The following is a 7,264-nucleotide window of genomic DNA, read 5'->3' on the forward strand; positions in this document are numbered from 1 at the left end:
CTCCTACACAATTTGGATTCCGTCAAGATCGTACTACTGAGCAAGCAAATATATATTTGACTAGCATTATTAATATGGCGCTGGATAATGGGTATAAAGTGGCAACTGTATTTATAGATATTGTAAAGGCTTTTGATACGGTCAGTCATGATATTCTGTTAATGAAGTGTGAAATTTATGGGATTAGGGGTTCAGCTCTTTCGTTTTTACGTTCTTTTTTGTCTTGTAGAAAACAATATGTTCAAATTGGTAATATGGGTTCCCCTGAAAATTGTATTGAGTGTGGAGTTCCACAGGGTTCGGTACTTGGACCCTTATTATTTTTAATTTTTTTTAATGATCTTCCACAGACTGTTAGTAAGCTGGAAACAAGAATGAGTGAGATTGTCAAAAAGAATAGCACGGCTACAGTGCCTATGTTTGCTGATGATACTGCTTTAGTGGTGATTGCAAAGTCAGAGAGATTGCTCCTAGAGAGTGTACGAGAATCGCTAAATGAGGTTTCAAGATGGCTGAGAGTGAATCAGCTAAAGGTGAACTCCTCTAAGAGTGATTTTCTTATATTTTTGAGGACATCGAATTATTATCCATGGATACAACATATAGCATATGAAGATGGTATGATTGTTCGCCAAAAGACAGTAAAGTATCTTGGCATTATTATAGATGAGACTCTCAGTTTCCGATCCCATATTGAAACTTTATCCCGGATTCTATCACGTAATTTGGGGATGATTCGTAAACTTAAATATATGTTTCCAATAATTATACCTAGGCTTCTCTATTGTTCATTAATCCATCCCTATATTTTGTATTGTTCTTCTGTATACATGGGTACATTTTCTTCAAATGTTAGTCCTGTGTGAATTATCCAAAACAAGTCTATTAAAGTATTATCAGGAAAATCAGAAAGAGAATCGGTTCGAGAAGTCTATGGGGATATTAGGAAATTGCCAGCGGCGGGTTTTCATCATTTTTATATATTAGTGTTTATGTATAGATACAATGTGAAGCAGCTGCCGGAGTGCTTTAACGGTTGGTTTTACAGCCGATGGAATATACGTAACCAAAATACTAGGGGTAAAAATGATTATTATGCTCCACCTATAGTGTCTGCCAGGTCCACGTTTTCTTTTGTTATAAAGGGTATAAATTTATGGAATAATTTAGATAATGATATGAAGAAACTCGAAAATTTTAGTGGTTTTAAAGCAAAATTGAAAGAAAAATTATTAAGTAAGTATGAATTCTAGTTTTGTTTGTTTTGGCGGTGACTTGATTTAACTTAAATTAAATTGTAATTGCTTGTTGGTTTGTGAGTGCGACCCCACAACATGAATATGGTATGTAGTTGCTGTCCCTGTACTATTAATTATTATTCTTTATTTATTTTTTTCTTTCTTTTCTTTTCTCTCTTTTTATCTTTCTTTCTTATTATAGTGTATTTGAATGATGTTACATGTATGTATTATATTTTTTTTACCTGTTTCACCCCACGTCAACCGTTTGGTTTTGGGTGAATAATATTGATTTTTGTATTTAAACTTTTTGTTAATTAAATATATCACTATCTATCTATCTAAAAAAAAAATGAACTTTGAAAAATCAAGAGAATGTAAGCGTAACAAGCTAAACGACGACAAAAAACTACCGAAATATTCCAACTCTCGAATTTTAACAAAAAAAATCCAAAATGAACCTTGAAACATCTACAGAATGTAACACTGACAGGGTAAACCATTACAAAACAGTACTGAAACATTCCAGATCTCGCATTTCAACGAAAGAAATCCAAAATGAACTTTGAAACATCAAGAGAATGTAACTGTCACAAGATAAACCATAGCAAAACACTACTGAAACATTACACTCATGCATTTCAACGAAAGAAATCCAAAATAAACTTTAAAAAATCAAGAGAATGTAACTGTGACAAGGTAAAGCACATAAAAACACTACTGAAATATTCCAACTCTTGCATTTTAACAAAAGAAATCCAAAATGAACTTTGAAACATCAAGAGAATGTAACTGTGAAAAGGTAAACCACTACAAAACACTACTGAAATATTCCAGCTCTTGCATTTCAACGAAAGAAATCCAAAATGAACTTTGAAAAATCAAGAAAATATAACTGTGACTAAGTAAACCACAACATAACACTACTAAAATATTCCAACTCTTACATTTCAACAAAAGAAAATCAAAATGAATTTTTAAAAATTAAGAGAATGTAACTTTTAAAAGATAAACCATGACAAAACACTACTAAAGTATTCCAGCTCTTGAATTTCAACTATAGAAATCCAATATGAACTTCGAAAAATCAAGAAATTATAACTGTGACTAGGTAAGCCATATGAAAAAAATACTGAAATGTTCCAACTTTCGCATTTAAGCGAAAGAGATCAAAAATGAACTTCGAAAAATGAAGAGAATGTAACTCTGACAAGATAAATCACGACATAATACAACTGAAATATTACAACTCTTATATTTCAGCGAAAAAAATCCAAAATGAGCTTCGAAAAATCAAGCGAATTTAACTGTGATTAAGAAAACCACAACGAAACACTACTGAAATATTCCAACTCTAACATTTCTATCACAGAAAGACCAAATGATCTTTGAAAAATCAAGAGAGTTTCACTGTGCAAACTTAAACTACGCCATAATACTACAGGTATAATACAACTATTGTTTTTCAAGGAAAGAAATTCAAAATAAAGATTGAAAAATCAAGTGACTGTAACTGTGACAGGGTAAACCACGTCAAAACTCTACTGAAATATTCCAACTCTTGCTTTTCAACAAAAGAAATCAAAAATGAACTTTGAAAAATCAAGAGAATGTAACTGTGACAAGGTAAACCACGGACAAAACACTACTGAAATATTCCAACTCTTACATTTCAACGAAAAAAATCCAAAATGATCTTTTAAAAATTAATAGAATGTAACTGTGACAAGGTAAACCACAACAAAACACTAGTGAAATATTCCAACTCTTGCATTTCAATGAAAGAAATACAAAATGAACTTTGAAAAATCAAGAGAATGTAACTATGACAAGGTAAACCATAACAACTCAGTATTAAAATAATCCTACTCTTTCATTTCAACAAGATAAATCCAAAAATAAACTGTGAAAAACCTGAGAATGAAGCTTTGAAAAGGTTAAAAATGACAAAAAACTTCTGAAATATTCAAAAACATACATTTCAAAGAAAGAAAAATCCAAAATGAACTTTGAAAAATCAAGAGAATGTAACTGTGACAAGGTAAACCATTACAGAACGCTGGTGAAATACTCAAACTCTTTAATTTCCGAGATAGAAATATAAAACTAACTTTGAAAAATCAAGATAATGCAACTGTAACCCGGTAAACCCCAAGAAAAAACTATTAAAATATTCATTCTCTTACATTTCAGTAAAAAAAATTCAAAAGAAATTTTGAAAAATTAGGGTATTGTAGCTAGGACTAGGTAAAGCACCACAAAACACTACTGAAACATTCCAATTCTTTCGTTTCAACAAAAGATATTCCGAATGGAATTTGAAAAGTCAAGTGACTGTAAATTTGAGAAGGTAAACCATAACAAAATACTACTGAAATATATTCAAACTCTTGCATTTCAATAAAAGAAATCCATAATAAGCTTTAAAAAATTAAGAGGAATGTAACTTTGGCAAGGTAAATATTAACAAAACACTACTAAAATATTCCAGCTCTTGCATTGCAACGAAAGAAATCCAAGATGAACTTTGAAAAATCAAGAAAATATAACTTTGACTAAGTAAACCATCACAAAACACTACTGAAATGTTCTAACTCTTGCATTTAAGCGAAAGAGATCCAAAATGAACATTGAAACATGAAGAGAATGTAACTCTGACAAGGTAAAGCACATCATAATTCTAATGAAATATTCCAACTCTTACATTTCAACTAAAGAAATTCAAAATAAACTATGAAAAATCAAGAGAATGTAACTGTGACAAGGTAAACCACGACAAAACACTACTGAAATATTCCAACTCTTACATTTCAACGAAAGAAATTCCAAAATGAACTTTGAAACATCAAGAGAATGTAACTGTGACAAGGTAAAGCACGGCAAAAAACTACTGAAATATTTCAACACTTGAATTTCAATGAAAGAAATTCAAGATGAACTTTGATCAATCAAGAGACTTTCAGTGCGACAGGGTAAGCCCCAACAAAAAACGTGATCTGTAGACTATCCCTTTACTATCAATAAATTAGATCAAATAGGAGCAAATAAAGTTGAATTGAATGTAATTTCGACGATTTAAAACTCAGAAAAACCTTACTAAACTAGTTCAAATGTTGTTTATAAGTGGAAAATATACAAAATACAGTTTGAAATGTCAAGAGACTATAATTCCGAAAAGGTAAACAATGCCAATGCACTACTGAAATATTCCAACTCTTGCATTACAACGAAAGAAATCCAAAATGAACTTTGAAAAATCAAGAGAATGTAAGTATGACAATGTAAACCACGACAAAACGCTACTAAAATATTCCAACTCGTTTATTTTAACGAAAGAAATCTCAAATGAGCTCTGAAAAGTCTAGAGAATATAAGTTTGGCAAGGGAACCACCACAAAACACTAGTGAAATATTCCAAATCTCGCATTTCAAGAAAAGAAATCCAAAATGAACTACGAAAAATCAAGAGAATGTAACTGTGACAAGTTAAACCACAATAAAACACTACTGAAATGTTTTAACTCATACATTTACACAAAATAGATGTAAAATGAACTTTCAAAAATCAAGATAATTTAACTTTGACAATTCGAACTCAGTAATAGAAAACTTGAAGTAGGACAAGTAATGAATTACAGTAAAAGAAATTAAACCTGATACTTGAAAAAACTTTGTACCGTAGACGGGAAGGTGACTAAAACATAACGACGCTAACAAGAGAGTTACAATCGTGAGTTTTTAAAAAATAAATCAAGACTACAAATATAACATACAGGCACAGAAACTGTGAGATTGTGAAGAAATCAAAAGTACAACACAATAAGTGCAACTCCTGAATTGTAATGAAAGATATCATAAAAAAGGTGTGACACTTTAATAGGAATGTACATGTAATACTTAAAATCACAACTAAACACTACAGAAATATTCTAACTGTTGTATTTCAACCACTGAAAGTAAAAATTAACATTGAAAAATCAAAAGAATGTAACTGTGACTATACAAACTATGGCAAAAAGCAGCTGACATATTATAATTAATGCATTTCAATACAATAAATTAAAGATGATCCGTGAAAAATTAAGAGACTGTAAGTAGTATAGTGTCAACCCAGACAAAACACAAGTGAAATTGTCTATTACCTATTTATCTATAAAAAAAATAAAAAAGGAACTTCGAAAATTCAAGGGAATGTAACTGTGACAAGGTAACGCTCGACAAAACCTTACTTACAAAATCCATTTACTGCATTCGACGAAAGAAATCCAAAATGAACGTTGAATAATACTGTAAATTTTGCAGCATCAATGTAAACCGTAAAAAAACACCAATGAAATAATTCAACTTTTGATTGTCGACGAAAGAAATCCAAAATAAAAGTTGGAAAATTAAGAGAATGTATTTCTGACAAGGTAACGCACAACAAAACACTTCTGAAATATTCCAACTCTTGCATTTCAATGAAAGAAATTCAAAATGAACTTTGAAAAATCAAGAGAATGTAACTGTGAAAAGGTAAACCAAGACAAAAAAATACTTAAATATTCCAACTCCTGCATTTCAATGAAAGTAATCAAAAATGAGCCCTGAAAAATCAAAAGAATGTAACAGTGAAAATGTAAAACACGACATAACACTACTAAAATATTCCAATTCCTACATTTCAACGAAGCAGTTCCAAAATGAACATTGAAAAGTCAAGAGACTGTATCTGTGACAATATCAAACATTATAAAACAATACTGAAAGACTCCAAATCTGGCATTTAATCGAAATAAATCCATAATGAACTCTGCGAAATCAAGACAATGTAACTCTGACTAGGTGAACAAAAACAAATCACTAATGAAATATTACAACTCTTTCATTTAAACGAAATAAATCCAAAATGAACTTTGACAAATTAAGATAATGTAACTGTAACAAGGTAATCAACAACAAAATACTACTGAAATGTTCCAGGTCTTGAATTTCAACAAAAAATATTCAAAATTAATTTTGAAACGTCAAGCGAATGTAAATGTGTTTAGGTAAACCACAACTAAGAAAGACTTAAATATTCAAACTCTTTCATTTCAACCATTGAAAATCCAAATCAACGTTAAAAAATCAAGAGAATTAAAATGTGACTAGATCAACTAAGGGAAAGAACAACTGGATTATTCTAACTGATATATTGCACCGAAAGAAATTCAAAATAAACTTTGAAAAATCAAGTGAATGTAACTGTGACAAGGTAAATCACGATAAAACACTGCTGAAATATTCCAACTATTGCATTTCAAGGAAAGAAATCCAATATGAACGTCGAAAAATCAAGAGACTGTAAGTGTAAAACGGTAAAGCATAACAAAAAAATACTGAAATATTCCAACTTTTGCATTTCCACGAAAGAAATCCAAAATGATGTCTGAAACATCAAAAAACTTTGAGAGTGACATGATGAACCAAGACAAAACGCTGCTGAGATACTCCAACTCCTGTATTTCAACAAAACAAATCCGAAATGAACTTTGAAAAATCTTGAGAAACTGAGTGTAAATAGGTAAAGATTCACCAAACACTACTGAAATATGCAACCTCTTGCTTCTCAGAGAAAAAAAACTAAAATGATGTTTGAAACATCTAAAGAATGTAAGTTGGATATGAAAAAGCACGACAAAACGCTACTCAAATCTTACAACTGTTGCATGTCAACGAAAAAAGTCCAGAATGATCCTTTAAAAATATTTAAAATATACCTGCTACATGGTAAAGTACAACAAGACCATAGTGGAATATTCCCACTCGTTCATTTCAATAAATGAAAACGAAAACAAACCTCGAAAAATTACTAAAATTTAACAGCGAGAGGGTATACAACAACAAAACACAGATGAGATATTCAAATTTCTGTATTCCAGCGAAAGAAATTCAAAATAAAAGTGAAAAAATTAATAGAATGTAACTGTGACAAAGTAAAGCATAACAAAACACTTCTGAAATATTCCAACTCTTGCATTTCAACGAAAGAAATCCAAAATGAA

The sequence above is a fragment of the Artemia sp. Qi Xiang Cuo genome, chromosome 3, assembly GCF_049724085.1.
Source record: "Artemia sp. Qi Xiang Cuo chromosome 3, ASM4972408v1, whole genome shotgun sequence".
Taxonomy (NCBI): Eukaryota; Metazoa; Arthropoda; class Branchiopoda; order Anostraca; family Artemiidae; genus Artemia; species Artemia sp. Qi Xiang Cuo.